Source organism: Giraffa tippelskirchi, chromosome 7, assembly GCF_054371585.1.
Source record: "Giraffa tippelskirchi isolate mGirTip1 chromosome 7, T2T-mGirTip1v1.2.pri, whole genome shotgun sequence".
Lineage (NCBI taxonomy): Eukaryota > Metazoa > Chordata > Mammalia > Artiodactyla > Giraffidae > Giraffa > Giraffa tippelskirchi.
Genome location: NC_137281.1, coordinates 28,134,386 through 28,157,487, shown reverse-complemented (window position 1 = coordinate 28,157,487; position 23,102 = coordinate 28,134,386). Strand labels below are relative to the sequence as shown.

Here is a 23,102-nt window from a genome sequence, read left to right as displayed (position 1 = left end):
GCTCCCCAGGCAACCAGCTTTGGGCTGCCAATCATCTCCCCTAGCTCTAGGGGATTTTCAGAAGTAACCTCATTAACAAAACCCAGGTGTGGTTGAAAAGGAATTGTTAGGAAGAAGAAGATACTCATTTCACCTTTATGACTCTGCAGCCCTTTCAGGCATAAAGGACAAGAGACCAAATATCACAGCAAAAGATACTTTCACTGGTCTTATGTCTCAGAACTTTCAAGGTTTGAGCCAGAAACAGAACAAAAAAAAAAAATACATTTCTTATTATAGATCATGTATCACCTGCTTCATTTTATTCACTTGCTCATTTTATTTCTCTTGGGGATTTATTTGTACAGTATTTTGGTATCTTTCTTTTAAATAGAAATAAACAACAAAAGTAATAGCACAACACATTGCTAAGTCCTTTTGAAATGTGTGTTTATATCAGTGATATCATTTAGATGATTAAAACCTGTGGCTCTCCAGCCTGGTTGCTCATTAGAATCACCTGGAGAGTAACACTGGGTGCCTGGGCCGCTGGGAGAGGTTATAGGAGTTGCCCGAGGTAACACATCTAAGTTGTGATGCCAACAGGACTTAAAGCTAGGTCTCTAGATTAGTCCAGTACTCCGCTTCCTGCACCATATTTTCTAAAAAGAAAATTGAACTAGAGTTAAACTAAAATTAACTTAAGTGATGCCAGTCCTGGAGTGGATAAAGAACAATCTGAGTCCTTGGCAAAAATATACGGACAAGTGGCAATAACACACTCACCGGGAACAAGTCCACAGGAGGCCCGCATCTAGCCCGGCCCCGCGTATGCTGAAGCCAGGGCCCGGTTTGTTACAGAACTGCTTACTGCGAAGAAGTTCAGAGAGAAGTGGAGATTCTAAAGGGATAGATAAATCTATAAGCAAGACTACTGAGTTGGTAAAATGCCCAGCTCAGCAGTTCAGAGCCAAAAACAGAAAGGCTCTGTGAGCAGGTGGGTGCCTTGTTTATGGTAATCAGCTCTGGGCCCACGGAGAAGGCAGTGGCACCCCACTCCAGTACTCTTGCCTGGAAAATCCCATGAACGGAGGAGCCTGGTAGGCTACAGTCCATGGGGTCGCTAAGAGTCGGACATGACTGAGCGACTTCACTTTCACTTTTCCCTTTCATGCACTGGAGAAGGAAATGGCAATCCACTCCAGTATTCTTGCCTGGAGAATCCCAGAGACGGCGGAGCCTGGTGGGCTGCCGTCTATGGGGTCGCACAGAGTCGGACACGACTGAAGCGACTTAGCAGCAGCTTAGCAGCTCTGGGCCCAAGAAGCGATGAGGTCATCAGTGTTTCTGGGATGCTCTGAGGGAAGTGAGTTGACCAGGTAAGCAGAGAAAACAGGTAACTGGGTGACACTTGGGTGGGGCTACTAACTTATGGCCCCTCTGTATACAAGGCCAGAGTAAATTCCAACTTAGGAATCCACTGTGGATTGATGGGGAAGATGCTGATGAACACATCTGAAGAAAAACTCAAGAACAGAATGAGAGTTCAAGGTTGTCAAGCCCCTCATTTTACAGGTTAAAGAAAATGAAGACCAGAGAGGAGCAGTGACTGCTCCAAGGGCATAGAGCCAAGTGGATGGCAGGTCCAAGCCTCCCTGCCTGGTGGTTCTTCCACCACTGAAAACCAAACATGAAAACATGGACAAAATGCACACAAGTCCCAATGATCATCGGGGAGAAGAGATATGGGGGCACCTTTACATGCGCTATCACTCTGTTCTGCCCTTCCACTCCCTCCTCCAGCCTCCTCCACTCTATGGAGGGAACTGTCATTTTGGTTTCCACTCTGTTACAGGGACTGAGAACAGCATGGAAATACAGTTCTGTGCAGTGTTTCTTGGATTTAGTCACTTCATCTGGGTGGGCCTTGGGTTCCTCTTAAGTAAAATGGTGAGTGTGAAAAGACAGCTCTAATGATACACCTTATGCCTAGTACACCCTCTAAACCAGGAATTGGCAAACTACAACTAATTCTGGCCCCCATCTGTTTTGTAAATAAAGTTTTATTGGAACTCAATTACATCCAATAACTAACATATTCTCTATGGATGTTTTTAGAGCTGAGTAGATGCAACAGAGGAGAAGGCAATGGCACCCCACTCCAGTACTCTTGCCTGGAGAATCCCATGGATGGAGGAGCCTGGTAGGCTACAGTCCATGGGGTCGCTAACAGTTGGACACGACTGAGCGACTTCACTTTCACTTTTCCCTTTCATACACTGGAGAAGGAAATGGCAACCCACTCCAGTATTCTTGCCTGGAAAATCCCAGGGACGGCGGAGCCCGGTGGGCTGCCGTCTATGGGGTCGCACAGAGTCGGACACGACTGAAGCGACTTAGCAGCAGCAGCAGATGCAACAGAGATCATTGCATAGCCCATCAAGATGAAAATATTTATGAGCTGTCCCTCTACAAAAATTTTGCTGATTCCTATAAAACACACACTCTGCCTACTACCTGTGGCACGCACAGGCAGTCTACCATATATTTATATATTGTCCAGATAATTTTTCTGCTTATGTGTTTGCTTTTAGAAGGAAACCATTTGAAGCATATAGCTAAATACAAAAACAAACTCAATAAATGATCCTTGTATACTCTAAGTTTTAACTGATGATAATATTCAGATTTTTATGTTTTTAAAATATTGTATCATAGTAATCTATATTTATAGTAAACTTAAATTGTTTCAGAAGAAGGAAGAAAAGACCTGCACACACGTACCTAGAACTAAATGACCTGAAGACTTCAGCGCTACTGTAACACGATCACTGTCACTCTGAGTTTGGTTTTCAGATGGGTAAAAGGGTCTTCCTTATGAGATCCATGGTCTAAATTATATGACACATATTTTACCAGAGAGTCAGAAAACAATCATGAGTTTTTTCAACTGAATAGTTTAATATTAAAGTAAAAAGGCCATTTTCGTTAGGACATTTGACCATAGTTACCTTAACTAGCAGTTCTTGAGGTATTGCTTAAATGCTAATATAAATAGGGCAAGATATAAAGAAAATAAAGCTTGATATTGAATTAAATGCCTTTTTCTATCCATATTTATCCTTAATCCACTTGGTGAAATCCCAATCATAGGAATCCATCTTAAGAGGAATGTCCTTTACTAATCACTATTTCTCTTATTAGAAAAAGCAAAACCTTTGAGACTTCTCTGGACATCAAGGTTTATACAACTTAATTTGAAGTCAAAGCCCCTATAGCCATTTGGTTCCTTAGTGACCTGGTCCTAGCTCACATATACCCTAGGACAGGCATTTGTTTCGTATTCTTTAGACGTAACAGAGATGGAAATGGACGTTTCTGCCTCTCTCATTTGATTTCTTTCTTTTTTTTTTTTTTTATCTATTCTCATTTGATTTCATCATCATCAGTATTTGCCTTCCATAACCTCGGAATATTTCTTCACTGTATTCTTCATTTGTCCTTTTGAGGCTCTTTCATGGAGTGTGTGCGTGTGTGGGTGTGTGAAATCACACATGCACACATGAACAGTACCTGCTTTCTAATCCTCTTTCATTCCCTCCCATCAATAACAGGGCTGGAAATGAGGAAACATAAACTGGCATTGAGGGCTCATCTTTGAAAAATCTCCCTGACCAACGTTCCTCTGATACAGAGCTTAAAGATGTACCAAGGGGGAAGGGGAAGGAGGAGGGATAAATTGGGAGATTGGGATTGACATATACACACTACTATATAACTAATAAGAATCTACCATTGAGCAAAGGGAAGGCTGCTTAATACTGTGTAATGGCCTATATGGGAAAATAAGCTAAAAAGAAGCAGATACATGTATATGTACAACTGATTCACTATGCTGTACAGCAGAAACTAAACATTATAAGTCAACTATACTCCAATAAAAATTAATTTAAAAACATACAGTGAGATTCAAATAAGTACTTCATATAAATAAACCTGCTACAGAAATATCAATATATGTTTCTTCAATCAATTCTTCAAATTTGTAGACTCTTGTGACCCATGGACTGTAGCCCACCAGGCTCCTCTGTCCATGGGATTTTCCAGGCAAGAATACTGAAGTGGTTTGCCATTTTCTTCTCCAGGGGATCTTCCCTATGCAAGGATCAAACCCAGGTCTCCTGCACTGCAGGCATATTCTTTACTGATTGAGCTACTAGGGAAGCCCAGACCAGAATAACATGAAATAAATTTAACATTATTTTGCATGCAGAACCACCAATTTAAAAAAATAAATGTTTCTGACAAAGCCAGAAATATTTTTCTTAAATTTTAGAACAGAAAGTTTGCTAGGTTAACAGAGTTGAATAGTCATTGAGGGACCTCCCTGGTGGTCCAGTGGCTAAGACTCCAAACTCCCAATGCAGGGAGCCTTGGTTCATCCCTCACCAGAAAACTAGACCCCATGTGACAAAAGTAAGAGTTTGCAAGCTGCAACTAAAGATCCCATGTGCCACAATAAGACTTGGCACCACCAAAGAAAGAAAGAAATATTTAAAAAACACAGTCACTGGAACAAGGTCTTAAGACAGAAATATACACTGGTTTTATCTCGGTGTACTAATGACTCCACAAGGCAAGGAGGGGGTGACATGGTCTAAATCTGATGTGTTTGCCTCTGTTCCTAATTCCATGCCAGCGGTAGGCCTGTCTCGTGGGTGTTCTGCCCCTCTCCAGGTTGAAGAGTACAAAATTTTTAAGTTTTGGGATTTAATATACTGTTCATACTGTTCATGCTTCAGAACAGCTCTCCCTAAGCCCAGTGACATGGCTCCAACCACACCGAAGCCATCCCAACCTTCCAAGCTGGGAGCTAACAGTGTGCTTGACACAGAACCCAAGGGGTCTTGGGAGTGGTTAATAATGGAAGATTCTTAAATATATCATAAATATCTATTACCAGGAAGATGAATAATGATAAGAATTCTCCTTTTCTTTAGTGCAAGACTTTCCTCTCTTGATACTTAACCTACCCCTGTGGATAAGGTTAAGCTATGTCCCTTAATGAGGAACTATTAAGACACCTATAATTAAAATGACTTTTCTCCAGAGTGCACAAGGAAAATTACATTTTTTTTCCCTCTTAACAATTATAAAAACATAACAAAATAACCACAGCAAATTTGAAAAAGATAATGTCCCTCTCAATTTTACCCCCCCCCAAAAAAAAGGCATAAAAGGATTGTTTCAGTCTAGAACTGTTATATGTGGGAGGCATATGGACACCTGGAAAATTCACTTAAAATGCAGGTCCCCAGGCCCAACTCACATAAACTGTGCTACATGAGATTTGGGGTCAGGCTCAGGATTGCACCTGTTCACAACACCCCAGGCAATCTGGATAATGGTAGTCAAAAGACTACGCTCCAAGAAACAATACCACATGTTCAATACTGCTCTTTTTTCTCTTATATAATACAGATCTCCCAATCTTCCAATTCTATGTTCTAGCTTCTTGTTATCCAGCACATATTTATTTACACTACATTTGTTTTTCAGCCTGGTGAAATTCAAGAGATCAGAATTTAAATCCCCAAACCTCTCTTAAACAAATTTATTCAGATGCATTCTTATTAATGGGCCAGAGGGCAACTGCATATTTACAGTTTCCACTGTGTAGTGCCATATTGCTTTCTTCTAGTGCTGAGCAATTTATATTTAAACCGGCAGATTAAGAGGACCCAATATTCACCACAATGTCACCAGCAATGTGTATCTGAATTTATTTTTACTTTGTTCTGCTAATTTAGTCAGTGTAAAATGGTATCTCAAGGTGGATTTAATTTGCACTTCTTGCATTTCTGGTGAAGATTAATATGTTTCCCTGTGTTTCTTTGCTATTTATAAGTTTCCCAGAGTTACAGTTAAACTTTTGAATCTCTTGTCACGTTCAGGGCATGGCTTTTTGCTGCTTCCTTGTCAAGGCAACTGAAACTTAACAGAGACTCCCAAAGCCAGTGATGGAACAGGGACTGTGGTTTGGTTCAGCACCCCAGGATGTGCTCTTAGCCAAGTTATCTTGTGTCCTGGAGGTCTTATGGCAAAAACTTCCAGATGGGAGGAAGACAGAAAGAAGAAAGATATTCCAAGTCAGGTTTCTGGCAAAGAGACTCTGAGATCAAGATCTGCATACAGGAGATTCTTAGGAGGAGTTTCCTCGAGATTAAGACCTGCAGGAGGTGACAGAAGCTGGAGCCAGTTGAGGGAGGGGCTAAGTAACTGCAATCTCAGCAGTGGTCCTGGGGAGTACTAGTGGTCAAATGACCCTTCATTGTTGACCTACTTAAAGGCAAGGGTTCAAGGACTTTCTTCCTGCACATGGACCAGTCAACTGATGTCGGCTATCCCAGGGAAGGCATTCTGAGCTTGGATGAAGCGACTGTTTTCAATGGAAGGCAAATCCCACAGAAGCCCTCAACTGTGAAAACTGTCAGCCATCAATACTGTTAGCAGCTCGGGGGATGCAAGTTGAGTCCTGAAGAGGGACTCTGGTTGACACATCACAGCATCCCCTGCTGAAGGAACCCTATATTAGTTGAGACACTCTAGTTTCCTCTCATATATGCTATCACTTTAGTTATCCACTGATGTATAACCATCACAAAACTTAGCCTGAAACAAACAAAACATTTCCACTTTGCTCATGATTCTGCCAATGGGGCTGGGCTCAGCTGGGCAGTTCTTCCTCTGGTCTTGCTGGTGATCTCTCACTGGCTGTATTCTGCTGCTGAGGAAGCTATGATGGGCTGAGCTCAGCAAGATGATGAGAAGGCCAGGCTTCTTTTCCTCTCTCCAGGGAGTCTGAGGGCTTCTTCTTCTCACTGTGGCCTCAACAATTCCAGGGAGCGTATTTGTATGGTTTTTCCAACAAGGTAATGGGTTTTCTTACATGGAGACTGAGGGCCAGTTCCCAGTATGAGCCTTTATGGGAAAATGGGGTTTCTCAACCTTGGCACTATTGACAATTGGGGCTGGATAATTCTTTGTTGGGCTTCCTAGGTGGTGCTAGTGATAAAGAACCTGCCTATCAGTGCAGGAGACCTAAGAGATGCGGGTTTGATCCCTGGGTCAGGAAGAGCCCCTGGAGGAGGGAATGGGAACCTACTCCAGTATTCTTGCTGGAAAATCCTATGGACAGAGGAGCCCAGTGGGCTATAGTCCATAGCAGGGTGGCAGATTCTTATCCTGTGTGCTGCAGAATGTTTTGCATCCTCCCTGGTCTCTGCTCACTAGATGCCAGTAGCACTCTTCCAACTGGGACACACACACACACAAAAATGTCTTTAGACATTGCCAAATATCCCATGAAGGGTAAAAAAGGCTCCCTTTGAGAATCACAACTTTAGAAAACCTAAAGTGTTCTTGGAAGTTCTACCACATTCTGTTGGTTAAAACAAGCCATAAATACAGCCTAGATTCAAATCTCATGGCTGCCAGGAGATCTGGCTCATTGGGGGCCACCAAGGTAACAGACTGTCATAATTCTATGAGGGTCACATTAAAATTTTCATATTATAATGTGAAGTTAAGGTTCATTCTTCCAGAACCACACAGTTAGGAAGTCACAGCACTGAGATATGAGACCAAGTCTGCCTGACACAAAGGGCATACTCTCTCTACCACTTTGAACTGCCTACAGTGGCTTTCAAAGGGTTACTCTTAAGAAGTGAACTAACCTCAATCTAAGAAACTTGTTAGAGAAAAAAACAAGGTTTCACTTGGGTTTAGTTATGGTTAATAAAGTAAACATTAATCACTTGAAGTGCTATTTTGGAGCTCATGAAACTGAAATGAAGCACAACATGAAGTGTTCATTTATTTCTAAGGGGCTTATTTTGTTAACATTCAATCATTCAATCCCCTTTGCCTTATTTACAACATTTGAGTGAAATACTTTTTTTAATAAGTAAAACTTTATTCTGAGTTTTATAGGCAACAAATTCCTTCTCTTGAAGATGCAGGAGGTGGGGGTTGTGGACAAAGCCAGGATATACCATTGGACACCCCACCCCCAGGTGGAGCAGAGTTTCTTCCAGGGCAGAGTTTCTGCACCAGTGTTCCCTGCTGGAAATTGTAGCCTCTTACAAGACCCCAACTCCTACCAGGGTATGAAATGCCTAGACTTAATGCTTAGCTCCACCACTTACTGTTCACATGACTTTTTAAAAATATTTATTTAATCGCAGGATAATTACTTTACAGTATTATGACGGCCTCTGCCATACATCGACATGAACTGGCGATGGGCATACATGTGGCCCCTCCCTCCTGCACTCCCCTCCCTCCTTCCTCCCCACCCCATCCCTCCAGGCAGTCACAGAGCACCAGCTTTGGGTTCCCTGCATCATACAAACTCCCACTAGCTACCTATTTTACATATGGTTATATATATGTTTCAATGTTATTCTCTCAAATCATCCCACCCTCTTCTTCTCCCACTGCTACATGACTTTTGATGAGCCATTTAAATGCCCAGAGCCTCAATTTCTTTGTCTAAAATCTGGCTGAAACCCTAGCCTGGAGGACTTGTGCTGAGATGAAATGATACATAGACATGTGATCCCTTTTCACTGTCCCTTCCTGAGGAAAGAGGGAAGTGCAGAGGAAATAACAGATAAAATCAACAGAAGATCTTTTTGACGTGAGAGCAGACTAACTCAAGCCTCTTCTTTATCATACGGGAAGCCTGGTGTAAAAGAGGAAGCTACCAGTGGATTAGAGCACATTCCACTTTCACTGTGATTTGTGGATTCTGTACCATCTCCCCTCCCACCCATGAAGCAAGCAGACACATAAAAAGCAAAAATGAAGCATGAATAATTTTCCTCTTCTATTTCCCTCCCACCTTCCCAGACAGGACATGAAAACCGAAGAGAAAGGAGAGACCAGAATGAAGACCATCCGTCATCAGATACAGCCACCACTAACTCCCAAGTATTTCTCAAAACACAGTCTGTGAGTTCTCCAAAATGTATATATCACATTTTTTTAAAGAGAAAACTCTTTCATCGGAATGCTCAGGACCCTAATGCTCTGATGAGCTGAATGTTCTGTTTAACAGGAAGGGACCAGATCTCTCGTGCGTGGAATTCTAGTTTTCAATGTGGGGACATGGCAACAGGCTTTTTGATCAACGTTTTAATCAAATATAATTTATTATTTATCTGAAGGCTTCAAAGGTACAGTAGCATTTTATATTGCCTCCAGGAAATAATAAGAAACATCCACTGCCTAAGACTTGAAGGTAAACATGTGGATTATTGGAGGTTTTTAATTTATACAGGGTGAATGGCAAGGAATTCCTTCATAGTTAAACCAATCTGCATGGAATCCTGGCTCTAGACTTACGAGCTGACTGTTCTTGGGCAGGATAATCTCTACAAGCCTTCGTTTTCAATCTGTAGACTTGATATAAGAGTACCGCCATAAGGAAACAATATGATAATTATTATAAAGCCCTTAGAGCAAAGCCACACTCATAGTAAGTACTTTATCAAGTCAACTTTATTTTGCCTGTTCTTTTTTTGGACTCTATTTCAGCTGCATGAAAAATAAACACGCAGAGAAAGAACCAGGAAAATCTACAAGACACGTAACTGTTCTCCTGGAGGAAATGTTGACAAAGCAAGTGAGGGAGGTTTAAGGTATGTGAAGGCGATTTGCACGTCTGCAGTGCACACATCCTGCCTTGTCTACTCATCACAGCCATCCTGTGGTTGGGAATGACAGCTGATAATTCAGGCTGCCAATCTAACTTAGGAGTAAGATTTCTCAAGCCCATGCCAGGAAAACATGCTGTTTGGATGAGAGAGTGCTGGAGTTGGAAAGTCACAGGTGTGTCTTCAGTCCTGTGGTTCAGGTGCTCACAGCTCAGCCCCAGAGGCCCTTCCCACAGTGGGTTAGGAAAGGACACTGTGGACCCCCTGCCTGCACCGCCCAGAGACACATGTGAGCCCGGAGATGCACGAGGGCTGTCCTCTACCATCAGTCACCCTTGGGCATCTAAAAGCACAACTGCTTTCGTCTAAGAGATTTCGCCTCAGCTACTGGGCAAGAGAGTTCCAGAAAAACATCTATTTCTGCTTTATTGACTATGCCAAAGCCTTTGGCTGTGTGGATCACAATAAACTGTGGAAAATTCTGAAACAGATGGGAATACCAGACCATCTGACCTGTCTCTTGAGAAACCTGTATGCAAGTCAGGAAGCAATAGTTAGAACTGGACATGGAACAACAGACTGGTTCCAAATAGGAAGAGGAGTATGTCAAGGCCGTATATTGTCACCCTGCTTATTTAACTTATATGCAGAGTACATCATGAGAAACGCTGGGCTGGAAGAAACACAAGCTGGAATCAAGATTGCTGGCAGAAATATCAATAACCTCAGATATGCAGATGACACCACTCTTATGGCAGAAAGTGAAGACGAACTAGAGCCTCTTGATGAAGGTGAAAGAGGAGAGTAAAAAAGTTGGCTTAAAGCTCAACGTTCAGAAAACTAAGATCATGGCATCCGGTCCCATCACTTCATGGGAAATAGATGGGGAAACAGTGGAAACAATGTCAGACTTTATTTTTTTTGGCTCCAAAATCACTGCTGATGGTGACTGCAGCCATGAAATTAAAAGACGCTTACTCCTTGGAAGGAAGGATATGGCCAACCTAGATAGCATATTGAAAAGCAGAGACATTACTTTGCCAACAAAAGTCCATCTAGTCAAGGCTATGGTTTTTCCAGTGGTCATGTATGGATGTGAGAGTTGGACGGTGAAGAAAGCTGAGTGCCGCAGAATTGATGCTTTTGAAATGTGGTGTTGGAGAAGACTCTTGAGAGTCCCTTGGACTGCAAGGAGATTCAATCAATCCATCCTCAAGGAGATCAGTCCTGGGTGTTCATTGGAAGGACTGATGTTGAAGTTGAAACTCCAATACTTTGGCCACCTCATGCGAAGAGTTGACTCATTGGAAAAGACCCTAATGCTGGGTAGGATTGGGGGCGGGAGGAGAAGGGGACGACAGAGGATGAGATGGTTGGATGGCATCACTGACTCGATGGACATGGGTTTGGGTAAACTCTGGGAGTTGGTGATGGACAGGGAGGCCTGGCGTGCTGCAATTTATGGCGTCGCAAAGAGTTGGACACGACTGAGCGACTGAACTGAACTGGGCCTGATCAGTCATTCGATTTTTACTTGGAGAATTATTTCCAAATGTTAGCTAAAGGCTCTGTTTTATTTGCTGGCCGACTATCTTATTATTGCGTGTGTGCATGCTAAGTCGCTTCAGTCATGTCCGACTCTGTGCAACCCTATGGACTGTAGCCCAGTACGTTGCTGTCCTTGGGATTCTCCAGGCAAGAATACTGGAGTGGGTTGCTGTGCCCTCCCCCAGGGGATCTTCCTGACCCAGGGATCAAACCTGCATCTCTTATATCTCCTGAATTGGCAGGCAGGTTCTTTACCACTAGCACCAGCTGGGAAGCCCTGTCATTATTAATGTGCCTCAATTTCAGTTAGGAAAACTGATGGCAGACCTTGGCTCAGACAGATGAACCCTCCATGAGGACCCCTTGCCTGTGTCTTGCCACCTGAAGGGTTTTTCCATGTGACTGGCTCACACAAGATGGGCTCGGCTGTCCCGTGGGTGCCCAGGAAGCAAAATGTTGTCTTGAAGTATGAACAGAAAGGCTAAATGGGCTTCGATGATGCAAGAAACACCCCGGCGAGAGGAGGAACTTGGTGTGTGCCAGGCAGTGCCGGGCACAGCCCCCTGCAGCCCAGAGAAGCTGCAAAGGAAAGGTTAACAGGACACGTGGTTTCTCAAGAGCCACAGATAGAGACAGCTTTTCTTTTGGAAGCCTTGTTCAGCGGTGATGGCTGTGTTCGCATTGGCTCTACATGGGATGCTCCCTGTTGGCTGCACTCACTCAGGGATAAGGGTCCTATGGGTGCTGAGTGCAACACTGTTCCCCCAACACTGAAGGAGAGGTGCTGGAAAGACCTGAGGAAACAAGCCTGTGTCCTGCAGGGGAAAACACCTCATTTTACGGTCAAGCCAGAGAGTAAAAGAGCAGGAAGAAATTGGGGTTTCAATCTGCTGGGTTTGTCCACCACCTTGACGATGAGGTAGTGGTGGAAAGATGGGTATGGACTTGGGAGCCCAGTGTTCTTGGAGTCCAGGGGTTCCATTCTGCCCCGCCTATCATTGTGTGATGTTGTGTCTCTGTTTCATCACACTGGAATGGGAACAAGATTACTAACTTTGTAGTTTCAAGGTTTAGTGGAAGGAGACATATAAAAGATATGGTACCTAATGCATGCATGCTAACTCACTTCAGGTATGTCTGACTCTGTGACCCCTGGACTGTAGCCTGCCAGGATTCTATGTCCATAGACTCTCCAGGCAAGAATACTGGAGTGGGTTGCCATGCCCTCCTTCAGGGGATCTTCCTAATGCGGAGATCAAACCAGCATCTCCTACATGTCCTGCATTGACAGGTAGGTTTTGTTGTGTGTTGTTTTGTTTTTTTGTTTTTTTGTTTTTTTTTTTTTACCACTAGTGCCACCTTGGAAGGCCAAAGAGGCCTTGGTACCTAATGGTTCAAATAAGGATTGCCTATTCTAACCTCCTTTATTTCCCAAGCTTTACCAACTGTGGGTAATTTCCTACTAAAATTCAATCTCCTGTCTTCCTAATAAGAGAACTCTGGTTTTGTTCAAGAGCAGCCATGAGCCTAATGGAAGGACTAACTCTAGCAGCCTGCCTTGTGGGTAGAGATGACCAGTAACACAGTTACTGAGAGAGGCTTCGGGGAAAACCCTCTTTGACCCTCGTCCAACCTGTTCTTCCATCCAGAAACCACGGTCTGAGCTCAGGAAGAGCTTGGATAAGCCTGGTGCCCAAGAAATGTTTTCTGACTGAGCAACAAGAAAAATAATAATAATACTAGAGACAATTAACATAATAAGAGCTTGCACCCAGCCTGTCAATGTGCTAAACCCTTTACCCTGGTCCCTCTTCAGGGACCATTACTCTGCCTACCACAGTAGGGTCTACAGAAGTTCTCCTCATTGTTTATAGGAATATTTTGCCATAGAAGCAGCTGCAGCATGTACCTAACTCCACGGTAGGATGTCACATCTCAGCTGCAGGATAACAGGCAGAGGAGACCTATCTGGTTGGGGGGGTGCACAGAATAGCTGTGGCCACAGAGTCTCAGGCTGTCCCCTTCTGATGCAGACTCCCCATCAGTTCTCCAGGGGAAGGAGGAGGGTAACACTGGCCAGTCACACCCAGTGACCATCTGTGGGCTTTCCTCATCTTATTTCCAGTGGTCACTGTGCACATGGGATTGATTTTCAGGAAATAAGAAGAATAAGGGGGAGAAGTTGCGTTTGTTCAGCCAAAATCAATCTCGTCACATTTCTTTTCATACTCTTACTTTAATTAATCATGAGACTTCACTAGGACAGTGATGCCCTGAGACGGAGGTCACCCAGCCCAGGGGCCCAGCTACCAGCTCACAAAGTGGAAACTGGAATCTGAGTCTTCTACCCAGCCTATCCCTAAGCAAGTCTGACTTGTACCCACCAGGCCCATAGTCAGACCCTTCTCAGGGCCTCTGACCCAAGGCTTTTTAGTTGGATGACCACTTCCTGTCCTTATATGCTTATATCTTTCCCTCTATTAAGACTCATGCTGGGAGATTCCTGGTGGTCCAGTGGCTAACACTACACACTCCCAGTGCAGGGCGCCCAGTTTCCATCCCTGGCCAGGGAACTAGATCCCACGTGCTACAGTTAAGAAGCAGCACAGTCAAAAAAAAGAAGACTCCACGCTGCCTCCAGGAAGCAACCTCTCCCACCCACCCCTCCCTAAGTAGCGCATCTTGGCTTCCTGGCTTCCTGCCCTTACTTTGTCCAGGTGAGTCATTCCATGATGACTGGTATCTTTGTTAATGACCATGATGAGTCTCTCTCACCTGACCTTGGACTCCTTAAAGGCACTTCTACTTTAATTGTTTTTAGTTCACCATCGACACCTACCTCTGCACCCGCCGTAACATCTTCGCCACCACTGTCTCTAAATCTTTGTGGCTTAAAAGAATTGGATGCTTTGAGCTGAACCTCGTCAACAGATATTTTCCTTCTACTATTTCACTTTAGCACAGCAGCCTCAGAGCAAATCACTTACCTTTTCTCTAACTCTTCAATGATTTTCAAAAATCCTAACATTTTCTTAGAAGCTGCTATGTCCTTTCTCAAGTTTCTGTCCACAAACGCTCTGTAAGAAATGTCCCTCTACTCCTCAACCAAAAAGTGAAAGACAAACAAGTTGGTCCTCGAGCCGCCACCGGTGTTTCTGCAAAGTGATCAACTCAAGGTGACGACAAAGCACAGGAGGCCCGTGAGGCTGAAAGACGGACGCCCCCCACCAGGCCCCGACCGCCGGAACCAAGGGGCAGATGGAGGTTTGACGCCTAGCTGAGCACCGCTCAGCACCACTGTTTGAACAGAAGCACTCCTAGGTCAAATCTCAGAGATAAATAGGTAATTACAATTAATCCTCCCTAATTGCCATCCTTCTGCCCATTGCACTGGAAACAACACCTCACACATTCTTTCCAGGGTCCTGAGGGGTGGGCGAGGCCTTCCACGCTGCCTATGGAGCTCTCTGCATGAGAGGCCCATGTCCCCATTTTGCAGATAAGGAGGCTGAGAATAAACAAGGCATGTGTTTCCAGAGTCCCTGGGGTGGCGAGAACAATGGTTTCAGCTGCATTTCTCCAGTTCCAGGAGGATTAGATAAAGAGGAAAGGATGCCCTGGGACTGATGAGCAGGAAACCAATCTGAAACACATTGTCCATCCCTGTCTGAACGTGACTTTGGAATGCCGTACTTGGCACCTACTGTATACCAGGAACTGAGCTGGACGTTTCCAGACTATTTCATTTCATCTCCCTAACAACCCTCTGTATTATAAATTCCATTTTATAGCTGACAAATCTCAGACTTGGGGAAGTGAAGTGACTTGCCCCAAGGCCCCCCCAGGGAGCCGAAGACAAGGTCAAAATTTGAATAGTTTATTTATTCATTTTGGTTCACTCTTCAACAGGTATTTATTGTAGAGCTGCAACAAGCATTTAAGATAGAGTTATGAGCACTATGTCTATATAGCCCAGGCTATTGGGACAAGCTAAAGTCCCTGGAGGGCTGGGCTTTAACCTGAAACTGGCCTGTATGTCCTGACCAAATGGGACATGCTGAGTAGCTGGGGCCAGGTCCAAGGAGGAATTTAACATTGGAAAACTCTGTCTTTATGCCATTTTCCTCCTTCCCAAGGCAAAGGTGTTTACAGGATCACTAAATACAACTTTGGGCTTCCCTGGTAGCTCAGTGGTAAAGAACCCACCTGCCAATGCAGGAGATGTGGGTTTGATCCCTGGGTTGGGAAGATCCCCCAGAGGAGGAAATGGCAACCCACTCTAATATTCTTGCCAGGGAAATCCCATGGACAGAGAAGCCTGGCGGGCTACAGTCCATGGGGTCACAAAGGAGTCAGACAGGACTTAGCGACTAAAGAACAACAAATACAACTTTACAACAAGAGCTTCTATTTCTCCAGAGCCTAGGAAAAATGCCCCAGCACATCACACTTGTTCACGGCCATTTCAAAAACAGCAAAACAGAACAGAGCAGGGATGGCCGGGGCTCAGTGGGCCAAGACAAATAGAATGGTCTCTGAACTTCAGGTGCAATTCCCAGGTTAAAAGCACTACCCCTGACACTTTGTGGATTGACACAGGTCAAGTCATCTCCTGCAGTCATCATCTCCCATCAAGTTAAATAGTAACTCTTGCTTGTAGACTTACGGTGGAAATCAAAGGAGGTAACATCCAGTACACAGTGTTGTGTTAGCTGCTTCAGTCATGTCCAACTCTTTGCGACCCCATGGGCTGTAGCCAGACAGGCTCCTCTGTCCATGGAATTCTCCAGGCAAGAATACTGGAGTGGGTTGTCACGCCCTCCTCCAGAGGATCTTCTGGACCCAGGAATTGAACCCAGGTCTCCTGCATTGCAGGCAGATTCTTAACCGTCTGAGCCACCAAGGAAGTTAATATCCAGTCACAGGGGGTACTTTAAACAAACATGAGAGAAAACATCCACCAGGGCTGGTGGGCAATAGAGGGAGGGTGAAAAAGGAGCCACAACAAAGCAGCATTTCCCAGATGGAAGAGAGGAAGCCCCTTGAAGACAAGGGCCACATCTGTGCCTAGGACTGAGTCTGGCACATAACAGGCATTTTAATAAACACGAATTTAGCAACGAATGACAACTGGTCAGTGACACAGTGATACAAGAAGAGGTCACTGGAGGACAACCTGATGGGCAAAACTTGAATCCTGGGGGCCAGGGTCTTGGGTCAGCAGATGACTATCGGATGAGAGAAAGGTCATTGTCCTTCCAGATCCAGTTCCCGGAGGACGGCAGAGCCTTGATCTCAAAGAGGAAGAAAGTGCCTGAGTTCTAGCCGTGGGGCACTAGACTTGACAAGACTGGCTGTTGCAACGAGGGGCTGGGGCTCCCTGGAGTTCCCAGCCATCCTAGCCAAGCCCATCAGAACAGGGACCACTTCAGACAAGCTCCATATTGGCAACCCTTGGGACTTCTGGGTCAATCTGGCAGAAAGACAATGACACCAAAGCAAATCTTAGGTCCCCAAAATACAGCCACAGGCATTGCACAAAGAAACACGGTGGATCTGGATTCCCTGTGGCTGGAGAGAAGGCCGGCTTCTTGCCTCAACCAGGCCTGAGTGGCCTCAAAATCTGGCAAACAAAGGCAAGACTGAGAGAGGCCAGCCTGTTCCTTCCCTGCCTTGCCCTCAGACCAGGGCTCCATGACCCATCTGTCACAACCCCCCTCCACCTGAGCTCCCAACAGCATTTGGAATACCGTCATGATCCAGCAGGAGCCGTGGCAGGCTACAATTAATTAATTAATCAGTTTTACTCTATCAGCAAGTGCAGACCAGGAATGTTAAATAAACAAATTAAAGGCTGTGTTTCACTAAACCTCAGCCCAATGAAATAATAATGAGGCAAAGTTAACTGCTCTGAACAGGAGGAGGAAGGATGTCATAAGGGAATTCACCAGGGCAGTGAAGGCCTACAAGAAGGCAGGGAAGATTCTGCTGGGGGGCCCTCTCATCCCACGCTCCACTTGGGAGAAGTGCTGGAACCTACAAGTATGGCAGAGAGAGCAGAGCTCCGCAGCCAGAGATGAGTGGACTTGAAGCTCAGCTTGCCTGCTTATCAAAAAGTCCCTTAACTGCTTTGAGCCTCCATTTCCTAACTCATCAAGGAAGGGAACAGCAGTCATCTTCACAGGGCCAGCCTTCATTGGCACTTCTGTGTAGCAGCCAGTAGGAAGGGGCTGACACCTATGATGCATGCAAGCAAGGAAGTGGGAGGGTGGGCTACACCCTGGCACCATACCTTTAGGTGGCATGACTCCAGGTCTCCCAGAGGCCCCTTCGGGTTGTGCTCCAGACCCAGAGCTTGCTCATTCATACTTGGTATTGGCCCCTGCTGGTGCTTCCCTGTGTGCTAAGTTGCTTCGTGTCTGACTCTTTGAAGTCTTATGGACTGTAGCCCGCCAGGCTCCTCTGTCCATGGGATTCTCCAGGCAAGAATACTGGAGGGGGGTTGCCATGCCTTCCTCCAGGGGATCATCCAGACCCAGGGATTGAACCCAGCTCTTAGGTCTCCTGCATTGGCAGGTGGGTTCTTTGCCACTAGAGCCATCTGGGGGGCCCACAGGAGGTGCTTCCCTGATCACCTGCCAAACCAAACACCTGCAATCAAAACCTGCTTCTGGGAGAACCCAGCTTGAGACAGCTTCCCTGGACAGATGCGAAGGGTTATTTTCAAATGTTCTGCCCCTTCCTCTTTCAGTTACTTTGTAATCCCAATTGACAGAGGCCACAAGGGTTTAAATTTCTTCAAGGAGGCCCCACTGGTAGCACAGCGTGGGGAACGTGCCTTCTTGGTCAGCAATTATGCACCTGCAGCCACCAGGGACCAAGGCCTGGTCCAGGGGTTGGGCGCCCAGATGTGGGCAGCGAAGACAGACACCACTAGCATGGATAAGAGGCACGGGCCCCCCAACCGGGTGTGACTCTGAGGTGCAGGACTAGATGGGGGCCTTCTGGTCCTGGGCCTGGAAGGTTCATCACCCGCCTATGGGATGGGAAGCCAGACACACCCTGGCATGACCCTCTGTCCCCTCAGCAAAGTGAAGACGTTTAGACCAGGCTGCAAATGAGCCAAGAGCTCTGGGACCTTTCAGAATCTGTCTGGCCCATTCTCGCAGAATCTGTGGTGACTCATCCAGGAATTGATATCTGGGCAATGTTCCAGCATCGTTGTTGGATAATAATGTTCTTTCCCAAGGCTTTATCTCGACAGATCAGTGTGTGGGGCTGTCAGAAAAGTCTCTGTTTTTCCTCCGCCAGGGTCTTCTGTGCAGAAGCTGAGTGTTGTCCCCAGGGAAGGATCCCTGACTCGTATCTGAGGCAGCAGCCTCTCAATTCTCCCCTAATGACACCATCATATGGGCGTCTTGTTGGGATGTCCTACGCTCCTGTGCATGGGAGCCCCCAGCCCTGGGTTCTAGTATGAAACACAGACAGTGCATCTGAAAGCCAAAGAGAAAAGGCTCTAGGGAATATTCTGAACTTGGAGAAGAGGGATCAGAAGGAGTTACACCATGGGCCAGTTGCAGAGGCGGTCCCATGCTCTCCCCAGCCCCAGGTGTCTTTGAGAGGCTGCTGCTGCTGCTGCTGCTAAGTCGCTTCAGTCATGTCCAACTCTGTGCGACCCCATAGACGGCAGCCCAACAGGCTCCGCCGTCCCTAGGATTCTCCAGGCAAGAATACTGGAGTGGGTTGCCATTTCCTTCTCCAGTGCATGAAAGGGAAAAGTGAAAGTGAAGTCGCTCAGTCATGTTCGACTCCTAGCGACCCCATGGGTCTGCAGCCTACCAGGCTCCTCCACCCATGGGATTTTCCAGGCAAGAGTACTGGAGTGGGGTTCCATTGCCTTCTCCATGTTCTAACCAAGGAGACAATTGTCTCAGGGCAGTGTTTCCAATTAGGGCCCTGCTGCGGTGATGGGCAGAGGGAGAAGAGGGTGGCAGAGGACAGGATGGTCGGATGGTATCACCAATTCATCGGATATGAACTTGGGCAAATTCCGGGAGATGGTGAGGGACAGAGAAGCCTGGTGTGCTGCAGTCCACGGGGTCATGAAGAGTCAGACAGGACTTGGTGACTGAACAACAACAAAGGTGATGGGCTTTCCTGTCAGTTACAGGTAGAGAATCTAAGTGACAAATAGTGACAGGGAGTTCCTCTATGACTGCACATAGATCCATCTGGCAAAGAATGTTAAACGTTCCTCTCCTGCCCTCCCCATCACACACACACACACACACACACACACACGTTTACCCTGCATACGTTTACCCTGCTTTGCCCTGTGCTAACACTCCTTCTATCATTGCAGCTATCTGAGAACATCAGAGTGCTCTGAAATGTCATGTGATGGTTGTGGGATGGTTTCATTTGGTACCACCCACCAGCATCTCCTGGATCCCTACTCCCCGCATGCAAACCTTCCAGCTAGAACCTGGAGACTTTGCTCAGCTCTCCCTGAATATGACTAGTAATAGGAATAAAGATAATACTAACAACCATCACTGTTTATGGGTTGCCTTGTGTCAAGCCCTGTACTGTTTTACATGCATTAATTCAGGGGTTACCAAAGGCCTAAATCCACACAACCCCACTACTCCACCACCTGTTTATGTAAGTAATGTTTTATTGGAACAGCCACACCCATTTGTTTATGTATCACCTGCTGCTTTGTTGCTACAACTAAAGAGACACCATGGCTCATGAAGCCTAAAATAAGTCCTATCTAAACAAAATTGGAAAAGACACATGTATCCCATTGTTCACTGCAGCACTATTTACAATAGCTAGAAGATGGAAGCAACCTAGATGTCCACAGACAGATAAATGGATAAAGAAGTTGTGGCACGTATACACAATGGAATATTCAGTTCAGTTCAGTTCATTCATTCAGTCGTGTCCGACTCTTTGCGACCCCATGGAATGTAGCACGCCAGGCCTCCCTTGTCCATCACCAACTCCCGGAGTTTACTCAAACTCATGTCCATTGAGTCGGTGATGCCATCCAACCATCTCATCCTCTGTCATCCCCTTCTCCTCCTGTCTTCAATCTTTCCCAGCATCAGGTTCTTTTCAAATGAGTCAGCTCTTCACATCAGGTGGCCAAAGTACTGGAGTTTCAGCTTCAACATCAGTCCTTACTCAGCCATAAAAAGGAATGCATGTGAGTCAGTTCTGATGAGATGGATGAACATAGAACCTATTATACAGAGTGAAGTGAGTCAGAAAGAGAAAGAGAAATATTGTATATGCATATATATGCATGCATATATATGTATATGCATATATACAAAATCTAGAAAAATGGTACTGAAGAATTTATTTACAGGACAGCAATGGAGAAACAGACATAGAGAATAGGCTTATGGACATGGGGAGAGGGGAGAAGAGGGTGAGATGTATAGAAAAAGTAACATGGACACTTACATTACCATGTGTAAAATAGATAGCCAACAGGAATTTGCTGTATGGCTCAGGAAACTCAAACAGGGGCTCTGTATCAATCTAGAGGGGTGGGATAGGGTGGGAGATGTGAAGGAGGTTCAAAAGGGAGGGGATATGTGTATATCTATGGCTGATTCATGTTGAGATTTGACAGAAAACAACAAAATTCTATAAAGCAATTATCTTCCAATTAAAAAATAAAAACAAAAAAAAACAGGTCCTATCTAATCCTTTATGGAAAAATTTTGCTGACCCATGCATTAACTCATCTTCCCCCTTACCAAAGTCCTGTGACCTGAGAATCACTGTAAGAGTTTTTTTTATATAAAAAGAAACAGGAATTCAGAAAGATTAATCACCCAAGGAAACACAGCTTGTAAGTGACAGAAGTAGAATTTGAAACCCAGGAGTTGAGGGTACAAGTCCTGGCCTCCTGTGATCTAGCCATAACCTCTCTCGAGACTGAATCAGAAATTACCAATGAACCACTGGCCAACAGGAGGGCTGGGAAGCCTGGGACAGGCGTGGGGTCACTGATTAATGAGGTCATCAGCAGCCCTAGGGCAGCAGCGGGGGACCAGGGCCTCACAGGTGTGCTAAATCTGGAAGGGCTTTTTGCTCCATCGGCACTGAGTGGCTCGTGTCTGTGGGACTTAGAAGGCTCCACATCACACAGAGCAACTTGTTACCTGCCATTATGGATGCCACAGGCTTTGTACTACCAGGGCCTGGTGAATAGCAGATACTTAAACTTGTTTGCAAAGGTCGCCCTCTCTCTTCTGAAGTCTCTTTTCCACTTTGGATGGAGAATGGAGCCATGCCATAATAGTCCTAGAGTTTCAGAAGTATCCTCGAAGCCAGGAATTCACCCCCTGCCCTGGGATCCCTGTCCTCCCTAGAACACTACCTAATGTAGTTTGTCCTGCTCTTCTGGGTCCATCACAGGACCCCAGGCTGAGCATCCCTCTGTGTTTCCACTGCCCCTCCTAGGGCCTGGGTCTTTCCCACCAAGGACCAGTGATGCCTACCTTCAGCTGTCTTCAAAGCCTGCCAAGTTTTGTGCACAAACAGATGTCCCAGCCCTCTCCAGATAGCCTGCTTAACCAGGGGCGATGTGGAGCTCAGAGTCTGTTAAAGTCCCACCAGGACACTGTGGCCTGAGAGCTAGTGCTATGATCCATTATGCTTCAGCACATCCCTGTGTGCTGAGGGCAGCTTTGCAAACCTTGATGGACCTGGAGGGGTCCCCTGAGTATGACTGGTATTCTCCTTCCAACAGTCAAGACATGTCATGAAGGGCCACAAAGGCTTCTGATTGGAAGTTTCCTCTGGTCAGAAAAATCACAGCTGAGCAGGTTTGTTTTATTGGTACCAATTAGCATAACAAACACCCAACATGAAAAGTCTAACCTTACAGTCTAGGAAGTTTGCCAGCATCTCCATCCATTCAGGTCATTGTTTAACTTCTGCATCTACAACTTCAATAAAACTGCTCACATTTAAAATGGACAATGGAGTTGCATTTCCCTTACTGCAAGGGAATAGAATTTGGAAAACTGGGGATGGAATTTTGTCAAAATCTTATTTAAAAGAAAAAAGAACTGATGCTATGAAGCTTCAAGTGATAACATGAAGTTTGCAGTTAGATTAAGGTTCAAACTCAGGCCCTGAGATCTCTGAAATATCATTACCTTGGACAAGTCTCTCCATGCCCCCAACCCTAATGTTTTCATTAATAAAATGAAGATAAAGATGCTCCCCCCTCCCCAGAGTGATTAGAGTACAAAATACTTAAGGTCCCAGGACACGGTTGGTCCTCAATAAACACTTAGAGTAAGACTGGCTTCCCCTGAGAAGTTTGCAGCCTGATAGGAGGGGGAAAATCACACACAGAAGTTATAATCTAAGCCAGATCACAAGGATAGTTCAGAGGATCAGCAGAAGGAAAAAGGGAAGACTTTAAGAAGAAGGAAGTGTTCCATCTTGATTTGGGAGGGTAATATGGTGGGATTGCAACATTTAAGGATGGGGAGGAAAGGCAATCCTGTTGGAGGGGTGGCAGAGGCTCACAGGGGCAGCAACAGGCATGACTGACCAAGGGTATCCCCCACCTCCCACCGAGGTTTCAGCAATAGATGCAGAGATGAGGCCCAAAGGTCAAGCATCCCAGGGTGCCTTCACTTCCCCACCAGAACAAACAGTAGCCTCCTGGGGGAGGCGAGAGGGACTGAAGGAGGTTTGATCTCCAAGGTCAGCTTGGGATTGAGGAGTTCGGATATTTTTCCCTTCTCTGCCACCAACCAGGGGGCAGGGGCATCTCAAAGCCTAGAGGCAGAAGGGCTAGGACAATGAGGCTCAGAG

General features: G+C 45.5%; 2 long non-coding RNA genes across 2 annotated transcripts in view; one reads left to right on the top strand and one right to left on the bottom strand.

Annotated features, from left to right (window-relative positions):
- LOC145514710 (uncharacterized) overlaps positions 1 to 23,102 on the bottom strand; it is a 603,149-nt gene that overhangs the window by 153,640 nt on the left and 426,407 nt on the right. The gene's annotated exons all lie outside the window — the stretch shown is intronic.
- On the top strand, positions 12,319 to 22,246 carry LOC145514712 (uncharacterized). The gene is made up of 2 exons (XR_014060313.1): positions 12,319 to 12,537; positions 21,732 to 22,246. It is a non-coding gene; the product is annotated as an uncharacterized LOC145514712 (long non-coding RNA).